At 40.0% G+C, this 21,496-nt stretch overlaps 1 pseudogene; it reads right to left on the bottom strand.

Annotated features, from left to right (window-relative positions):
• LOC102995110 (thioredoxin domain-containing protein 17-like) overlaps nucleotides 1-19,665 on the bottom strand; it is a 40,397-nt pseudogene extending 20,732 nt beyond the window's left edge.
• Nucleotides 19,666-21,496: the final 1,831 nt, after the last annotated feature.

Here is a 21,496-nt window from a genome sequence, read left to right as displayed (position 1 = left end):
CAAAAATGTATTTTCAGATTTAAGGGTATTCTTATATACGACAGCCCATCTCCAACAAGGAGTGAGTTCTGCTAGAAAAATCACATTGCCCAGTTGCTACCTTTAGAAGTTACCAGTTCACTTACTTTATTTTTACCAATTATGTTACGTTTGTACCCCTTGGCTTGTCAGCAGGTCTCTGTGTGTACACCAATGACTCCAGTTGGTTTGTTTTACCGGTTTAACCTGGGAGTCCTAGAATTCTATTGACTGCATTTCTTGTTAAAAACAAAACCAAAACCAAAACCAAAAATCAAACAAACAAAAAACTGGCATCACTTTAAAGGACACTTGCTGTCCTATCAGACCACTGATTTGAACGTGATACAAGACTGTATAGTTTTAGCATTAGGTTTAGTAATTACATGTGTGCATTTTAATTAAACCAACTGATGTTCTCTCAGGGCCTACTAGAGCCTATAAAGCTAGGAAGCCCAAATTTATTGCACTCTCATTGGAAGGAAAATAGCATACCTCGTAAGGGTATATTGTATTTTGGTTTGATGTTTATTACGGCCAGGATTGTCACCCTTGGTTCTGAAACCTGATGTGAATTGGGACACATTTCAGTTCATGGACAGTTTTAACTTGTAAAATGAAACAATCTGATTTGACTCTATTTAAGAAACTAATGCAAGAAGGAAAGATCATAGATTTGGAAATTAAGTAAACTCAACAACAAAGAAAATATCTGTCAGTGATTGGAATAATCCTCCTAAATGGCGGTCTCTGAGTTGATGACCTAAATGAATTTATGCCTAGGAAATTAAAGCTTTGCTATAAGGTAGATGAACCAGACAACCTCAAATCAAAATGTATTAAAACTTTAAAAGCATTGCATCCATCCATTCTCCATCAATAGAAATGCTTTATATAAGTTATATAAAGGAGAGAGAATGAAAACATGAGCTATTCATCAAAATATTTATACCTTACTCTGTCGTCAGAACTGTTACACGCTGATATTTTGTCATATTTCTGTTAGAAAAGACAGGAAGTCCTCACCTCAGGGCCCCATATAAGAAATGAGATGGGATTGGATGTCGTCACTATCAATCATTCAGGTATAAGAGAGGGAGGTGGATCATCTGCTTCCCAGTGAAGTAAGACCAGGAGGTACCTGTGTCATCTTTGTCAGCCTCTTTACTGCTTTAACTTTTCAATATAATTCAAAGAAAGAAACCTCCCGACAGAGGGATGGCTGTGAATCCAAAGTGAGAAATACATGAAAAATAGCTAATATTATCAAGAGCAGAAACTAAAAGAGCTTGTAGAAAATCCTCTTTGTTTCATCTTAGAGTTTTGAAGTTTTCTCTCAATGCTTATAAAATGAGCAAATTAATTAAGGGAGGACCTAGAAAAGAGAAGGGACTCTCCCCTGATCTTTAGCCAAGAATGCTCCGTAAACACTCCCCAGCAATCTGGCAAGGTAGCATTATATCATCATTATTTCACAAACAAAGAAATTGAGACCAAGAAAGACCAGACATCTCTTTCAATATCACCCGGCAGGGAAGTAGTAAAATGGGAAACCTTATCTGTGGGCTCTGTCAGTGCTTTTTCAAATAGCAGGGTGAGAATGACAAGATAATCTTGAAAGATGTGAAAATAAAGAATGTATATTTAGATGGTTAAACAAAATCGATGATTTGAAAACTGTAGGTAAAGCGACTTATATGTCACTGCTATAAACCCCAGCCCTCCTGAAGGCAAGAGCAGGCATCTGTCTCTTCAAAACAGAAATGAGATGTATTTAGAGAGGAAGCTCTTAGGCTTATTTCCCTACCCTACATTAAACTAAGGTGGCGACACCTCCTGAGAACAATGGTATACAATGGTAAACTCCTGTCGGAATTGCTGAAATAAATATGAAGTTACTTAGTTTTCTGGATTTGGACTTTTTTGGGTTCCAAGAGCCAAGTTCCTTCTGACCGTATGAACATGTGAGGCTTCGGTAAGCCATGAAACTTTTAACACTGATGCTAACAAAAGTCTGCACATTTTTGGAATCTTTTTTGGAGTCAACCTTAGCAATATTTCTGGAGCCAGATGACATAATTACCCTCATTTTTTAGTCAACCACACCCGATTGATTATTGAACAACAAAAATGTTATTAGTCATACTGTAAATCCTCTGTACAGCCCAAAGTGGTTCCAAATTATTTATATGTAGTAAAAACTTGGGACACTTTCAAAGGACAAATATCTGACCCCTTATGCATATTCAAAATAATATCCCAAAGTCTAGGAAGACAGTTTCTAAAAAATGAGCTCCAACAATTAGAGAGCAATGTCAGTGTAGTTTGAATAGTGGCCTCCAAGGTAACTACTTAAATGACTTCACTCATATGGATGTTTGGGTCCAAAAATGTTTATATAATTAATTCAAGAATTCTTCTCATAGGGAACTTTCTTCAGATAAGATAATGGCTTAATGTGTCATTGATTTCAATAGTAATTTCACATTTTGATTATGTATTATTCACTCCTATGATTTTTCTTTCTAATTGAGATATACCTTACAGTAAAGGACACAGATCTCTTGTGTACAGCCTGGAGAATTTTAACACATCTATGCATACTTCTGGGTAATGAACACCAAGATCAAGATATAGAACATTTCAGGCACCCCACAAGGCTCCCTATATCCCTTACCAGTCTGTATCCCCACCTCAGGCTGACCACTGATCTTAACTCTAACCACAATAGATGAGTTTAGCTTACTTTTGAATTTCATATAAATCAAATCATAGAATTGTACTGCTTTGTATCTGACTTCTTTCACTTAATATCATGTCTATGAGATGCAACCATGCTCCTGTGTGTAACAGTATTTGTTTTGTTTTGTTTTTTTAATTTTTATTCATATATTTATTTTTATTTTTTGGCTGCATTGGGTCTTTGTTGCTGCGCGCGGGCTTTCTCTAATTTCTCTAGTTGTTGTTCTCTAGTTGCGGTGAGCAGGGGTTACTCTTTGTTGTGGCTCTAGGCGTGCGGGCTTCAGTAGTTGTGGCACATGGGCTCAGTAGTTGCGGCTCGTGGGCTCTAGATTGCAGGCTCAGTAGTTGTGGCGCATGGGCTTAGTTGCTCCGCGGCATGTGGGATCTTCCCGGACCAGGGATCGAACCCGTGTCCCCTGCATTGGCAAGTGGATTCTTAACCACCACGCCACCAGGGAAGTCCGTGTAACAGTATTTTGTTCTTTTTGTTGCTTTGACTATTCCATTCTGAGGTTAGACCACAATGCATAGACCCATTCTACTGCTGGTAGATGTTTGGATTATTTACGTTTGGGGCTGTTATGGATAAAGCTAGTATGAGCACCCTTATATGTGCTTCTGGGTCCTCATTTCTGTTTGGTATGCTGCCAGGAGAAAAACTGCTGTGTCATACCTATTTCAACTTTCATAAGCACTGCCAGAAATTTTTTTCAAAGTGTTTATACCAATTTACACTCTGGTGTTTGTTAAATGACATAAAAGTAAAGACCATTTAAGCAATTGACCTTCCTATATTCATCAGTATTTCTTTACATGAGCTGTTTTTTTTTAAGAGAAGCTTGGAGATATTAACACAAAATCACTGCCATATTATTTTCCTCTTTGCTCTCCTGGACTATTTCTAATCCATTGAATTTGTAAAGCCTCCATCTTCTTTCTTGCTATTTTCGCTGGAGACATAAGGTGATTCCTTTATGGCACTTCACTGTTGATTTGTGTGTCTTGTATTTGCACTTGGGGTGAATGGCTGGCAAGAGAGTGCGCCATGCTCTCCTCTCTCACCTGCTGCCTGTGTGGATAAGACTATGATCAGCCTCAGAGGTGGAAGGCCATGACTTGCTCTGTGTGTGAGCAGACATGAGACCCAGGAGGTTTGACAAAAGCAGTGTGATATCTTCCACAGCATCTCATAAAATTCAGAGAAGTATAGTGACAAATTCAATTCCAAATCCCATGGTCGCCACTACCTGAGCCTCCACCTTGTCATCACTCAAGATTTCATCATTAACTTGCCCAGATAATTACCCTTTGGTAAGGCCAAGGTTCTAATTCTAGTCAAGGAAACAAAATATCCCTGGCAGTTCCTCCCAGCTGTATGTTTTAGTGATTCCAGATGTGCAAATCAAAGAAATGCTGGCAACAGTGTGCTGTCCAAAAAAAAAAAAAAAAAAAAAGGAAATGAAATGTGCAGACTGTTTTCTAAACATTTCAAAAATCCTGGAAATCCAGCTGACACCAAAATCAATATTTGCATTTTAATCTTTGCTTAATTTGAACTAATAGAGTCTGTACCAAAGATAAAAGCCATTTGAAGTTGCATTTATTTCTTTTCCCCCATTATTATTTTTGTCCCTACTACTTTTTTGTAAAACATTTTGGAGGAAGCAGATATTTGATTTAAATCCTTCATTTTCAAAATAAATATCTTTCTTTGCTGGGAACACAGATCAGGAATCCTGTATTGGGAGTTCTGTTTATAATATATTATCTTATTATGCATGGCTTAACAGTTCCTTATTTTTTTTAATTTAACGAACCTGAACTAAAATCAGTTGGTACTAATTTGTACTAATTTGGTACAAATTTCTTATGTGTGTACTGGATATAACTCAAATAACAAAATAAAGCTATAATAATTAGCAAAGTGCTATAATATGACATAGTTTTAAAATTTTTACCTCATTACAAAAGAAAAAGAATAATAGTAATAATAAATTATACTATGTGATCATGATAACAGCCCATGTTAAATCAAAACAATAGCCCATGTTAGTTTATAATCTGGGTCTCTAACGATTTCACCCAACTAGGACATGAGAATGAGAAATGTAAGAGGAAATAAAGGGCCATTATGTAGGCTAAATAGACATATCAAAAGTCATAACATCATGTGCATCTATAAATTTCTTAGATTTTTTTTCCAGTTTTATTGGGATGTAACTGACATACCTCACTGTATAATTTAAGATGTACAGCATAATGGTCTGACTTACATATATAGTGAAATAATTACCATGGTAAGTTTAGTTTAGCATCCTCATGTGCTTTTTTTTTTTTTTTTTTTTTGTGGTACGGGGGCCTCCCTCTGTTGTGGCCTCTCCCGTCGCGGAGCACAGGCTCCGGACGCGCAGGCTCAGCGGCCATGGCCCACGGGCCCAGCCGCTCCGCGGCACGTGGGATCCTCCCAGACCGGGGCGCGAACCCGGTTCCCCTGCATCGGCAGGCGGACGCGCAACCACTGCGCCACCAGGGAAGCCCCCCTCATGTGCTTTTTAAAAATTATTTCGGGGAACTTCCCTGGTGGCGCAGTAGTTAAGAATCTGCCTGCCAACGCAAGGGACATGGGATAGATCCCTGGTCCGGGAAGATCCCACATGCCGTGGAGCAACTAAACTTGAGAGCCACAACTACTGAGCCTGTGTTCTAGAGTCCGTGAGCCGCTACTACTGAACCCGCACGCTTAGAGCCCATGTTCCACAGCAAGAGAAGCCACCACAATGAGAAGTCTGTGCACCACAACAAAGAGTAGCCGCAGCTTGCCACAACTAGAGAAAGCCTGCACGCAGCAACGAGGACCCAATGCAGCCAAAAGTAAAAATTAAAAAAAAATTATTTCAGGCTTCCACTCAGGGCCTATTTACTTTTAATTTACTCAAAATCCTAACCAACCATGCAAAGCGATTGGTTTTCAAACTCATGGTAGAAGTGAAACAGGTTAGTGAGAGTTTGAAACAGTGCCACAGAAAACCCCATGAATGGCAGTAAGAAATGATAGCTAATAACAACAAAGTAATAGTTACACAAAGTACAAAAGCGATAGTAATTACTTTATAATTATTACTGAAAAAGCATGGCTGCTGCAACCATTTTGTTTAAAGAAAACAGCTTACCTGCCTCAGGTACATCTTTCTGCCTTTTTACTCTAGTGGGTGCAGCGCTGGCTTCAGGCGGAGGTAACCTGAAAGCCCCTTGCTCGGGTTGCATCACAAGGATCCCTCTCTGCCCTCGTGCTTCTCTGGTGTTGCACATGATCACCAAAAGGAGCTCACTTGGCCATTCTTATGCAAAGCAAACCTGGATTTATCACTTCTGGAGGCCACACTTGACCGACCGGGCAAAGTCAGTGGACAAATAGCCCCCTCTGACGCTTGGGTGGACAAAACTGCAGTTCACCCTCAGAAGGTCCCAAGCCGAGCTGGAGCCCAGTCGCCCACTATGTGAGCAGCATGAGAATGACCCACAGACTGGCTTTCCCCACTTCCCAGTTCCATTCTTCCCAGACTCTGATCTCGGTTCCTTGGGATTGCTTCCCAGAGTTAATGACTTGCATGCAAGTCCTTTGTCTTAGGCTGTGTTTTTCCAGAAAAACTTACACTGAGACAGTTGATACCTAAAAATAACCCTAAAAAGCAGACTCTTAGCATGGGATTGAAGAACTGGGGCACTTGATTTCTAGTTGCAGTACAATTGGCTCTGTCACTTGGCCTACAAGATTCAGCAGAAATATTGGTTCTAGAGGTATCCATGGTGATTGGTTGCCATTCCTCATAGAAGAGTCACAGCAGAGATTAGCAGTCTAGTGCAAGGCTGGGCCTCATGTGGCATAAAACTACCCCCTGGTGTCAAAGCAGCTCCTAGCCTACTGAGCCCACGTGCCACAACTACTGAAGCCCGCGTGCCTAGAGCCCTTGCTCTGCAACAAGAGAAGCCACCACAATGAGAAGTCTGTGCACCACAACAAAGAGTAGCCGCAGCTTGCCACAACTAGAGAAAGCCTGCACGCAGCAACGAGGACCCAATGCAGCCAAAAGTAAAAATTAAAAAAAAATTATTTCAGGCTTCCACTCAGGGCCTATTTACTTTTAATTTACTCAAAATCCTAACCAACCATGCAAAGCGATTGGTTTTCAAACTCATGGTAGAAGTGAAACAGGTTAGTGAGAGTTTGAAACAGTGCCACAGAAAACCCCATGAATGGCAGTAAGAAATGATAGCTAATAACAACAAAGTAATAGTTACACAAAGTACAAAAGCGATAGTAATTACTTTATAATTATTACTGAAAAAGCATGGCTGCTGCAACCATTTTGTTTAAAGAAAACAGCTTACCTGCCTCAGGTACATCTTTCTGCCTTTTTACTCTAGTGGGTGCAGCGCTGGCTTCAGGCGGAGGTAACCTGAAAGCCCCTTGCTCGGGTTGCATCACAAGGATCCCTCTCTGCCCTCGTGCTTCTCTGGTGTTGCACATGATCACCAAAAGGAGCTCACTTGGCCATTCTTATGCAAAGCAAACCTGGATTTATCACTTCTGGAGGCCACACTTGACCGACCGGGCAAAGTCAGTGGACAAATAGCCCCCTCTGACGCTTGGGTGGACAAAACTGCAGTTCACCCTCAGAAGGTCCCAAGCCGAGCTGGAGCCCAGTCGCCCACTATGTGAGCAGCATGAGAATGACCCACAGACTGGCTTTCCCCACTTCCCAGTTCCATTCTTCCCAGACTCTGATCTCGGTTCCTTGGGATTGCTTCCCAGAGTTAATGACTTGCATGCAAGTCCTTTGTCTTAGGCTGTGTTTTTCCAGAAAAACTTACACTGAGACAGTTGATACCTAAAAATAACCCTAAAAAGCAGACTCTTAGCATGGGATTGAAGAACTGGGGCACTTGATTTCTAGTTGCAGTACAATTGGCTCTGTCACTTGGCCTACAAGATTCAGCAGAAATATTGGTTCTAGAGGTATCCATGGTGATTGGTTGCCATTCCTCATAGAAGAGTCACAGCAGAGATTAGCAGTCTAGTGCAAGGCTGGGCCTCATGTGGCATAAAACTACCCCCTGGTGTCAAAGCAGCTCCTAGCCTGGCAGAGTGACTATGTAATCTGAGACTACATGATTCCATCAGATTCCCCAAGTCACAAGGTCAGACAGGTGGCCCAGTAGTTTATTTTTAGATAGAAATGGTACATGTGCTAGTTGGGCCCGAGCAGATCTGGACAGCAAAAGTAAGTTGATGAGCAACTTTTTTGTATCACCTTTTTTTGTATCACCTCCCTCTGTTTTATTATTGCCTCTCCCTCACCTTACACTGCTGGCCTCAGAGGTTTGCAATACCCAACCAACAGAGGAGGAAAAACCCTTGTAACAGAAATGGGTCTGCTTTTTGTATTGGTACAAGCTAGAAATGCACCACAGTTCCACTCAAAGAAGGCCCTGGAATGATGGTGATGGTAAATCCTCTCATTTGACAGATTTATGGGCCAGGAAATTCAGTCTCTAAATGGGGAGTACGGATTTGGGTGGACAGCTAGCAGTCTTATCTACTCCTCCCTATACCCTCCTTACAAATGATTTGGTACTTACTATGTGGCAGGCATTATTCTATTCAACTTTTACATTCAACTCTGCAAATTAGGTATCATTCTCATATATGAGTTTTGTTTTTAAGTAACTAAGATAGGTGCAATTATTTGCTTAAGGAAACAGCTGTTCAGTGGGTTGTATGCCGTGGCCTACACAGTCCGTGTTCTTTCTACTATATTGTATTAACTATCAAGTATAATAGTATATATTGTAGTTTCCAAAATGATGATTCCAAGCCAAAAAAGATTAAAATTCATTTAGCACACTGTTTAAGGACACTAGGAAATGTGCAATATACTTTAGAAAGATTTTAACTCAAAAGGTCAAGATGAAAAGCTTGGCATTCAGAAGTGTGAGTCTCCCAATCTCAAAAAGAAACCCAACTGTTATGAGTGTGGTACAACTTGTGGATTCAAGAAGCTATGGATCTAGCAGGAGAACTTAAGAAAATAGGGAAACTGAGAACACCAACTTAAAACTGGTTTTCATCTAGACCATTTGCAAATTATATTCCAGGGAGCCCCCGGATGATATAATTGTCCTTCAGAGTATATCATGGGGTTAGAGGCACTTAATACAGCTAGGTAGCAGTTTGGGCCCACTTATTTCCTTAATAGCATGTTCACTTTCTGTTCTGAATGTTGAGGTTCTACCTAAAATTACATTTGAAAAAGGAATTTACTACTATAAAAATAAAATTTGTGAACCACAACTGGAAAGCTTCACATATACCATAGGGATATATCAAAATAGTGGGGTTCTCCATGCTTTGGAGGTAATTCACAAATTAGTTCTTTGAAGTACCAACAATTTCTAGTCCAAAAATAAGCTATTATCCTGTACCTGGCTAACAGGATCTCTGCCATTACATGATAACATCAGAGTCAGCTGGGCTACAATATTATAATAATGTTCTTATCTAGTAGTATAAACGTACACTTCTTTGGAGTAACTCTATATCCAAATCCAGCCTTGGGCCTGGATTTTTGTGGTTGTGGGAATAAAAAGGTTCAGATAAGTAATATTTAAAATTAGCATAACATTCCCACCTGCCCTTCCCCTCCTGCAGTAAGAAGTGCCTTGCAGAGTTATGTCTGTGTCCCTGAACTATGCTAGCCAGATGGGGTTTGATTGGCCTCTAGGCCTAAAGTGCTCAGAAAACACTTCAACAAGTGGAGACAGGAAGGTCTTTGACACTGAGGGTGGTTATTTGAAGGTGAAGCACTGCAGAATGTGTCTGAGAATCAAAGTTAGAGCTTAGTAATAGGGAAGGCCGTCTGCAAAATGGAAACTCATTTCTCTAAGCCATAGGGCAGCCTAACGAATCCATTTGGGGGCCGAGTTGTTCAAATGGCCTTACAGTTGTTAGAAGACAGACTCTAAGGTCATATTGAGTTGTATCAGGCTTCAGGCTCATCCATTCTTTGGAAACATTATAAGAGCCATAGCTTAACAATAAGAACAAGCAAAGTTTTCAGGTTTTATTCCTGCTGGATTTTTTTCCCACGGTTGTCTTTTTTATATTTCTTTCCTCTCTTCCTGTTTAAGTTATAGCTTTTCTCTAAATCAGGTGATCCCCTATTGGATAATCTGCCCTCTAATAAGATCAATTCACCTTTCACTGACCTCTGCATTCAATTACGCCACTTTTAAAAGCTCCCCAAGTTAAAATGTTTTCAAGATCTGTTGATAAATCATGTCATTAAATGAAACTTTCAGATATTTAAAAAATTTCTTCTTCTTAAAATACAATATGAGCATAAACAACAGTAACAAAATTTCCATCCCCCCTCTTTGATAGCCCAGCATCCTCCCCACAGTTTTTGAGGAAAATGCAGCAAAGCCAAATACACAGTGTCTGTTCTCCACATCCCATCCCTGCCCCCAAGCTCCAGGGTTTCATGTAGATTGGAGTCATCAGGACCGGGGGTAGGAAATCCCAAGAAGTGAGGAGAAATTAATATGGACTACTAAAATTTACTCCCAAAAAGGAAAAAAAAAATAGCTGAAAGAGAAAAGGCCATCAATAGGAGGCATGTCAGAAGTAGTCTGAGTAAGGAGAGAGGCAGGGAGTCGTTATCACCCTGCATGGGTGAGTTGGAGAGGCAGAGGATGGAGGAGGAGTGGGAACAGAGGAAAGTTGAACCAGTGCACGGGAGCCCAGGCTGAAGAAGTGGCCACCCTTCATCTGAAGCTATGTCCCCCAGCCCCTAATCCCCTTACCAGTGCCTCTCAAATTCCGCATTTTGTTAAAATGCAGATCTGATTCCATGGACCTGAAGTGGGGCCTCAGAGTCTGCATTTCTAACTCACTCCCAACTTGAGACTGCAGGGCTAGGAACCAAACCGTTGAGTTACAAGTTTAACCAACCACTGTTCCTCAGAATAAAGAGCCCAGAAATAAACTCACACACCTACGGTCAATTAACCGTCAACAAAGGAGGCAAGAATACACAATGGGAAAAAGATAGTCTCTTCAGCAAGTGGTGTTGGGAAAGTTGGACAGCCACATGTAAATCAATGAAGTTAGAATACACCCTCACACCATACACAAAAATAAACTCAAAATGGCTTTAAGACTTAAATATAAGACAGGACACCATGAAACTCCTAGAAGAGAACATAGGCAAAACATTCTCTGACATAAATCGTACCAGTATTTTCTTAGGTCAGTCTCCTAAGGCAATAGAAATAAAAGCAAAAATAAACAAATGGGACCTAATCAAACTTACAAGCTTTTGTATAGCAAAGGAAACCACACACAAAGTAAAAAGACAGCTGATGGACTGGGAGAAAATATTTGCAAATGATGCAACCGACACGGGCATAATTTCCAAAATATACAAACAGCTCATACAACTCAACAACAAAAAAACAAACAACCCAATCAAAAAATGGGCAGAAGACCTAAACAGACATTTCTCCAAAGAAGACATACAGATGGCCAAAAGGCACATGAAAAGATGCTCAACATCACTAATTATTAGAGAAATGCAAATCAAAACTACAATGAGGTACCACCTCACACCGGTCAGAATGGCCATCATTTTAAAATCTACAAATAACATATGTTGGAGAGGGTGTGGAGAAAATGGAACCCTCGTACATTGTTGGTGGGAATGTAAACTGGTGCAGCCACTATGGAAAACAGTATAGAGGTTCCTCAAAAAACTAAAAATAGAGTTGCCATATGATCCAGCAATCCCACTCTTGGATATATATCTGGACAAAACTATAATTCAAAAAGATACCTGCACCCGTATGTTCATTGCAGTACTATTCACAATAGCCAAGACATGGAAACAACTTAAATGTCTATCAACATGAATGGATAAAGAAGATGTGGTACATATATACAATGGAATACTACTCAGCCATAAAAAAGAATGAAACAATGCTATCTGCAGCAACATGGATGGACCTAGAGATTATCATACTAAGTGAAGTAAGTCAGAAAGAGAAAAACAAACACCATATGATATCATTTATATGTGGAATCTAAAATATGACACAAATCAACCTATCTATGAAGCAGAAACAGACCCACAGACATAGAGAACAGACTTGCGGTTGCCAATGGGATGGGGAGTGGGGGAGGGATGGATTGAGAGTTTGGAATTAGTAGATGCAAACTATTATATATAGAATGGATAAACAATAAGGTTCTACTGTATAGCACAGGGAACTATATTCAATATCCTATAATAAACCATAATGGAAAAGGAAAAAATGTTCCTACTGTATAGCACAGAGAACTATATTCAATATCCTGTGATAAGCCATAATGGAAAAGAATTATGAGAAAGAATGTATATATATATATATATATATATATATATATATATATATATATATATATATATATATAACTGAATCACTTTGCTATACAGCAGAAAATTAACACAACATTGTAAATCAACTATACTTCAATAAAATAAATTAAACCCCCACCTCCCCTAAAAAACAACCACTGGTCTTAATCTCTTAAATGTCCCTCCAGAGGCAATTGCTGAATATACAATCATAATATGTACAAGTTTTTTAAAAGACATAATAACTTACTGTATCAGCCAGCATTCTCCAGAGAAACAGAACCCACAGAACCAATCTCTTTATCTATAGGGGTGTGGGGGAGGGAGAGATTTTTAAGAAATTGGCTCACCCAATTGTGGGGATTGGTAAATCTGAAATTTATAGGGCAGGCTGGAAATTAAGGTAAGAGTACATGTTACTGTCATAAGGCAGAACTTCTTTTCCAGGAAACCTCAGTTTTACTCTTAAGGCCTTCAACTGATTGGATGAGGCCCACCCACATTATCAAGGGTGATGTGTTTTATTTAAAGTTAACTAATTATAAATATTAATCACATCTACAAATACCTTCAGAGCAACAACTAGATTAGTGTTTGAACAAACAACTGCAGGCCATGGTCTGGACAACCTGACATATAACATTAACTATCACAAATATCAATACTGTATAATTTTTAGTAAATTTGCTTTTTTCCCCCATAAAATGCCTTGGAAATCATTCTTCATTAATAGCTACATTGTATTCTGTTATATGAATGTATCAAAATCATATAAGTAGTCTTTTATCGTTGGATATTTTACTCTTCACTATTACAAAAATGCTGCTGTGAACATTTTAGAAAAAATGTCTTTAACTACAAGGAAGAATACATCTGTAGAGTAAATATTTAGATCTGAAAATATTAGTCAAGGGGTGTGTAAAGTTCTACTTTTCATAGCAATTAACCAACTGATTTTGCAAAAGAGACTTTGCTGATTTATACCCTTACTAAAAATGGGTAAGAATTTGTTTTTACATATTCTCAATGACACGTTATATTACAAAATATTTTCAACTTTGCCATTCTGATACATGAAAAATGTTCATTCAAGTTTTATTCTGTGGATGATCACTTTTTTTTTTACATTTTGAAGTTATGTGCATTTCCATTTCTTCTGTTGCCCACTTTTCTGGAGTCATTAGTATTTTTATTATTGATTTATTAGAGTTCAATATATCTTTTGAATATTAGCCATCTTGTATATATATACACAATGCAAATATATTTTATTCTGGTGTGTTGTTTGCCTTTTAACTTCATCTGTGGTATTTTTAACCATGCAAATATTAATTTTTTCATTTTAATGCACAGCTATTTGTCTTTAATTTTATGGCGTCTGGATTTTGTGTCCAGACTTTCCCTCCAAGAAAATATGAATATTTTTTTCTATATTTTCTTCCATACTTGTGTGGTATCTCATTTTGTGTTAAAATCTTTGACCATCTTTATTTCGGTGTAGAGTGTAACAGAGATAAACTCCCCATTCTTTCTTTGGACTAGTCAGTTGCTCAAAATCCATTTGTTTGATAATCCACTTTTTATCACATATTAAATTCCACCATGTACTGGCTCTACTTATAAAATATCTATCCTGGAACATCTATCACATAATATCAATATTTATGACTTTTTTCTATAATATGTCTAATACTCCTAATAGAAGAGCTAGTCCCCCTCAGAATTCTTATACTTTGAAACTTTTCAAGCCAGTCTTGTAAGTTTGAATCAGTGTATCCAGCATCAAAAATTATTGTTGGTATTTTGATTGGTATTGAATTAAAGTTAGGAATAAATTAAGGGAGAAGGTCTATTTCATGCATTCTCAGCAAGGATATATTATACCTAAAGGGACAAAGACTGATTCTTGGAGGTCAAAAAATTTACTTTTTTTAAAACTTAACTCTTTTTCTGTGTAAAGCACAGGTATATGTATAGTATATAAACAGATATTTAGTGTATCTGTGGTATTAAAATTTAACAGGAGAGAGAGATTAAGAAAAAATATGTCTAAAAAGGGTCCTTTGGAGGCTATAATATACAGTTGAGAAACGCTGTTCTAGTTATACAAAGTTGACTGTTCTTAGCTAAGAACATGTCAGTTCTTGAAATGTATTTAAGCCTTTTGGGTTCAACAGTAGAATTGAAAACTTTTCTTCAATAGATATGGGCATTTATTTCTAGGTAGTTTATCTTTTCTTAAAATTTACTTTGAGGACAACAATTAATCTTGTACGGTCAACCTAACTGAATTTCTAATTGCAATGGTGTTATGGTTGTTTTTACTCATTCTCTAGCTTAATATAATCAGCAAATAATGAAAATTTAGCACCACCCTTTCTAATCTTTGTGCTTCTTATTATTCTATTTACGTTACTTTAACATGTTCAATCTGTAAATGCTTCATTGATGCAGAAAACCAGCTCAGGAATAAAAAATGTATAAAATACTTCAAAAAATAATATGTGGTATATTATAATATATGCATTATATATATATATTTAGTGAACATATATATAAATATTCACTAAATATATGCCACAGGTGCCCTGAGGTGTTTGTGCTTTAATTTATTTGAAGCATTGAACTGAGTTCAGAGGCCATTCTCCTTTTCAGAGAGAAAGATAAAGAAAGGCTCCGAGCATTCACAAGGGTTATATCCCAAGATACCTGGAAAAGTCCCAAATTTGCAAAAACTTCTATTGAAGTTAATATTCTCTAAGAAAAGCACATGATCAAAACTGTGGCACCAAGGTGGGGATAGATGGCATTCAACTATATATCTCAATAAAAATGACAAGTGGTTGCGTGCCTTGACCAAGTCGTCATTAGCAAATAGTAGAAACTGTGGTTGTTAAATCCAAGGAAGACAAGGATCTCCTGCATATTAGAATCTCATTGTCATGTGAGAAAACAGGGCATGGGATTATTTCTAAGGTGAGCCAATTGGTTTAGGTTCAAGAGGGAATTTATTCTTGTGAATGAGCATCAGAAGGTAACCGGGCTTCCCTGGTGGCGCAGTGGTTGAGAGTCCGCCTGCCGATGCAGGGGACACGGGTTCGTGCCGTGAGCCATGGCCGCTGAGCCTGCGCGTCCGGAGCCTGTGCTCCGCAACGGGAGAGGCCACAGCAGTGAGAGGCCCGCTTACGGCCAAAAAAAAAAAAAAAAGAAGGTAACTTATGACATCCACATTCCCTTCTAACATAGTTCCCAGCAAGCAGCCAAGGGGTGGCATTTGAGTGAGACTCTAGTGTTTTATTATAAAGTGGAGAGGAAGTAATACACTAAATAGACTCACTTTTTTAAACTTCTCAGAGTAAAACTTTTGACACAATGCCAAACATCCAGCTGAAAACTAAAGAAAAACAAATACAACTCTCCAGATGTCTTCCCGCAGTAAATGTATTGGGATCACTGTTCTTATTCTTTCTTTTTTGGGAATGACTCCAGCAGCATAAGAGAACAAGGGCCAGATGATATATTAGGGTCAACAAAGGTCATATTAACCTCTTAACAGGAAAATAGCACAACGTGGCATTGGATGACCAGGACAGCATAAGGTGAACACCAAAACCTCACCTTGGTGGATCTAGTAGGTTAACTTTTTAGCCCAGATTTCCCACTCTTCTCTGCATCTGTGCTTTCAGCCATTTAACTCCTAAAACCTGTATTTCCTCCTACTGTGAACAGAGTGCACTTCCCAGCCTCTTGACTTTGGGCCAGAGGGACATGAGCAGACATGGTTCATGCAGAGGCTCGAAATGCCTTGTGCAGTTAGGCTTGCCCATTGCAGTCATGCCTGGCCATGAGAGAAGCTACCCCAGGTAGCCCACTGGTTCAGGGAAGATGAGAGGCTTGTGGAGTAAATCCGGCCCCAACCTGTAGCTTAGAGCCAATCCCAGCCTAGATCAGCCAATTCCCAGCCAGCTCACAGATGTGTGAGAGAGAATAAATTTTAAGCCACTAAGTATTGGGCTGGTTCGTTACACAGAATTATTGTGGAAATAGTTAACCCTTAGCCAAAACAGATTGAGGATGGGTGGATGTCTCTAACCCAGTGTTTCACGTAGGTCTCAGCCTGTCAATAGTGATGCTATTGGCTAGGACTACCTGAGGCACGAAGCTAGGCCTGTACTACTTGTGTTGGGGTCCCCACAGATCTTTTGCCAACCAGAGCCAGTGCTGGGGCTGGACTGGCTCCTGTAGTTCTTATTACAGTTGCAACATGCACTTCTGCAACAAAGGAACTTTGAAGAAACAAGGCATATAAACCACTGAGGGTTTAGAGCATGCCTGAGGGCCATACAGCAAGGTCACGGATTGAGACAGCGTGGGGATCTTGGGCTCTGCCTTTATTGGGGCTGACGGCGGCGTGCCTAGGGTTTTGTGGGTTCACTCTTTATCGGAGAATTTAAAACAGAAGAGCAGAAATTAAGGTGCAGGAAGGGAAAATGCGGTCACTCAAGCATTCAGTTATCTAGGATACCCAGGGCTTTTAAAAGGGAAACTTCATGGGTAGATCAGCCTGGGTCCTTATCTAGTTGCTTAGGTGGGAGCTGTGTCATACAGGTGGCAATACATTTCGCTGAGGTGGATGTCTTTGAAATGGATGTCTGGGTAATCAAAGGCTCAATGTCGGGCCTTTGCATTATAATCAAAAAAGCTCCTTGTCAGGTACTTACACTGCTCAGGCTCAACATGAGGAATCAAGTCTCAAAGATGCAGACCTGAGCCTCCGTATCTCTCCAGTCTCCCTGCCGAATATGCTCCATTTCACTTTTTGAGTCTGTCAGAACACTCTTCCTCCACTTTCTCAGATATGCCAAGTACGTCATACCTCGAGGTCTTGCACATGCTGCTTTCTCTCCCTGTACAGCTCATCCTGTCCACCCTCCCGCCCACCTCCTGAATATCTCAACATAGCCCCGACCTTTTCGGGTCATGGGACACCTTTGTTCTCAAAGTGTGCTGCCCATGGCCTTGAAGAGGAAACTTAAAATATATTGACCTGCAAATCAATCAAGATGACTCCATTGATCAAAACATAATTTGTACAATTTCTCTTAAGTTTGAACATGATTTAAATGAACACATATGCAACAGCATAGTCTCATGGTGAAAATACTCAGAACTACAATAAAGCATTGTTTTAATCTAACTGGCCAGGACTTTGATCAAATTTATTTCGGCTTTCTACTGTAAGAGATATATTGCTAAAAAGTAAATTAATAACTAGGATTTAATACAACATTCACCTTTGAATAAGGCCTGAATTTTCATATTTGAACCTCCTAGTACTATGGATATGTAGAAGACAGAAACTATGACTCACTGACAGTCCTAAACCAACACTTAAATGTCCAAGGAAGAAACTGTCAGTTAGACTTGACATCCTTAAGCAGGGACGTGGGCAATTGTAGTTTAGAATAATTTAATACAGTTTTTTTAAAGTAAATTTGAGATTGATCCTCAGTTAACTAGAAAATTCCTGTAACTTTATTAACTTATGGTTTGATTGTAGGGTTGTAATACAGGGTGTGTGTGTGTGTGTGCACATACACACAGTTGGGGCAAATAAGAATTAGTATTTATTGAGAGCTTATCCTTGCCAAGAACTGTGCTGAGCAATTTACAGACATTATCTCCTTTGATCCTTATAACCTTGGAACGTATATAAAATCTGCTCATCAATGGGTATAGTAAAAATGCTAACTTGGGCCTGAGCAGTTTTTAAACGGCATTCTAGGGCAGTGGGTCTCCAACATGGCTGCACAACAGAATCATCTGGGTGCTTTTAAAAATTCTCATATCCAGGCCCCATCCCAGGAATGTGTGAAGGGGGGATGCAGGCATCAGTATTTTTTTATTTATTTTTTATTTTTATTTTTTGCGGTACGCGGGCCTCTCACTGTTGTGGCCTCTCCCGCTGCGGAGCACAGGCTCCGGACGCGCAGGCTCAGCGGCCACGGCTCACGGGCCCAGCCGCTCTGCCGCATGTGGGATCTTCCCGGACCGGTGCACGAACCCGCGTCCCCTGCATCGGCAGGCGGACTCTCAACCACTGCGCCACCAGGGAAGCCCCAGGCATCAGTATTTTTAAATTCCCCAGGTGATTGCAATAGGCAGCTAAGTAAGTTTGTCAATCACTGGCTTTATAAGCCCAATGATGAGTTGATTTTATTTTTTTATTCTTTTATTTGTTTGGCTGCGCCTTGTGGCAGGCAGGATCTTAGTTCCCCGACCAGGGATTGAACCCTCACCCCCTGTAGTGGAAGCACGGAGTCTTAACCACTGGACAGTCTTAACCACTGGACTGCCAGGGAAGTCCCCCACTGATGAGTTGAGAGCCTGGACACTCAGTAACATATGTTTGGTCTTAAACACGACTGCATTTCTGCTGCTGTGAGAGAGATGTTAGCAACACAGCAGTCCTCAGCACCCATGTCACAGTGGCAGGGGCATCAGCTGTGCCTGCTTCAGGTAATTCAGACTCACATTCAGACCGTTTCCCTCAGGTGATCACTAGGATAAAGATGCCTGAACGCATGTTTCCATTATCTCCTAAGAGCAGGACTAATCCTGTACCACTTTAAATCCTTTTCCTGGTTGGTTAGCATTTGTCCTAGCCAAGCAGAGGTGGTGGTCTGCGTTTCATATTAGCTATGTCAGACAAGGACACGATGTCAAGGCCAGATTAAAGATGAGGTGCAGTCTCAGAGTCAGAGCACACGCACTTAAACATGTGGCCACTCCTGCTAGGGTGCTTCCATTTGCTGAGTCATCTGTAGCCACCCCTTCTTTGACCATTCTGGGTATCCAATCTTTCTGTGAACAACTCTGGCTTCTGTGCTGCTGCCCCCAGAAGCTTGGCATCACAGGCATGAGTGAAGTCTGCAGGGTCCCTGACCTTCCTTCAACCTGCGCCAGTCACCAGCAGAGGAGAGAAGGGAAACCAAGGAACCCGGTTCTTTAGCATTCTCAGTGCCATCACCAATCAAACATGTATTTGTGAACGACTACGGAGACAAGAGGACCTGAAAGCTGGATTGGGAGTGACTACTTTCTAAATCCTCTTGACTTTATGGCAGTAGGAAATTGTTACCTGGCGAAGGGCTCGCTGCCCGACGCACACGGAAGCCAATACCGTGGCATTGGCTTCCTGAAGAAAGAAAATGCTTTATTGCGAGGTCAGCCGGCAAGGAGACAGGAAGTAGAGCTCAGATCTGTCTCCCAGACTGGGGGTTCAGTCAAACTTTTCTGAGTTAGGGGAAGAAGGCTGGTATGTGGAAGCACTGGTGAGAGGGTTTCCATCGGAGGGCTTTGGAACTTGGCCCTTTAGGGTAAAGTATGGCGAAGGGGCTTCGGCACTGGATCTTCCTGGACAGCAGACCCTTCGCTTCTGAAAGGGTTCCATTATTCGGGTTCCTAGCCCTTTGGCTCTGTGGGGGGTGAAACACTGGTTCCAGGTGTTGTTTGAGGTCAAAATTTTCTCCTCTACACATGCTTCGGCTGCATGACTTGCAGTTTTGATCTATTGTCTCTAGAAAACAGCTCAGTACCTTAGAAACAGGATAGGGCCGATTTGGGGCTCGTTCCGCAGTTACATAAATAGGCTTTTGATTCATTTTGCAGGAGAGGCTGTTTAGTGCAATGCATAAAAGCACTGACCATAGATCCAGGCCTTTGTATCCATTTCCTCATCTGTCCAATGAAGGTACTTAATTATACTTCTTTTTTGATGTATGATTTATATGAGTAAATAGATGAGAAGTATTTAGAACAATATCTGTACGTAGTAAGAATTAGTAACTGTTAGCTCTTATTATTTATGTATTCTTTTATTCATGCAACAATTTATTAATTTTTTTCGGTAGAGTGTGTGACACAAACCCTAATATTTGTCAGACACTATGTTGGGCTCTAGTATTGCAATGGGAACAAGATAATATGGTCCCTATATTCTCAGGGAAAGAGATAAAGACAGACATGTAAAAATTATCTAGTATCATGTTAGGAGTTTAGTAGTCACTCTAATTATATCCCTTGGGGGCCAGAAGAGGAGCACCTGGGAACTGTTAACCTCTTTGCTGTGTGTACCAATGAGGACAAACTTCTTGCCTTAGCATTCACTGACATATCTGATAATGGACAATAGTTTATGCTCCAAAATGACTGTCCTCCTAAAACTTGGTCTAGAACAATGAAATAGAACAGATTTGTCCTCTTTAAATGGTATATGGTTCCAGCCATACCCTTTATCTGTTTGACCTTGGGCAAATCGCTAGCCTCTTTGTCAATATTTTCCACCGTAAGATGGAAATAATGCCACCTACTTTGCAAAACTGTTGTAGACTGATAGATATATGTAAAGCACCTAGAGCTCCTTTTATATTTGTAGCTTCCATGGGTTTGAAGTAACCAGCCTGAATCATTCAAGATAAAGTCCTAAGGAGTGTCCCTCCTCAGGCAATTGCAGAGTAAATGTTCTCTCCTGAAAAGTTCTCAGATCCAGTCCTATATTGTAGAAGGGCCTCCCTCCCTCCTCTTTTCTAACTCTTTTGTTGTCCCTGATATTTTCTCACCCTATTCACACCGGGATCTCTAGGCTGAGAAAGGCACAGGTTTATCTGTGCATAGCATGGAGCTTGATTCAGCTCATCTCCTAGGGTTTATAGGATGACTAGAGCAATCTATTCTCCCTTCATTTGTACCAGCTCATTGTCATGGACTAATAAAAGGTAAATTTTTTAAAGATGGTCTGAAATTCTTTTTTAAGGGGGGCTAATATATATACAGATCATCATGACTGTTGGGATCATTTAGCCATACTGAAATACAAACATTTCTATCCTTCCTTGTGTTTCTAAAGCTTGTTTTCCTTTGCCAGGCTCTTATCTATAAAATCCAAGGAAAAGGAAAGCCTGCCAGTGGCCTAGCTCAGCATCTATCATGGTGTTTTAAAAGATATTCCCATTGGTGTGAAATTGTATTGGAAAATTTGGGATTAAATACAAATGAATAGTTTTTAAAAATCGCTGTAGGACCACATTATCAAGAAACTGAAAGGACAACCCACAGAAAGAGAAAAAGTCTTATATCTGATAAAGGCCTAGTATCTATAAAATATAAAAAAACTCTTACAACTCAAAAATAAAAAGACAAATAACCCAATTTAAAAATGAGGGGGCTTCCCTGGTGGCGCAGTGGTTGAGAGTCCGCCTGCCGATGCAGGGAACACAGGTTTG

Source organism: Physeter macrocephalus, chromosome 2 (assembly GCF_002837175.3).
Source record: "Physeter macrocephalus isolate SW-GA chromosome 2, ASM283717v5, whole genome shotgun sequence".
Taxonomy (NCBI): domain Eukaryota; kingdom Metazoa; phylum Chordata; class Mammalia; order Artiodactyla; family Physeteridae; genus Physeter; species Physeter macrocephalus.
Note: the sequence above shows the minus strand (reverse complement) of the source record. Positions and strands in the feature narration are given on the sequence as shown.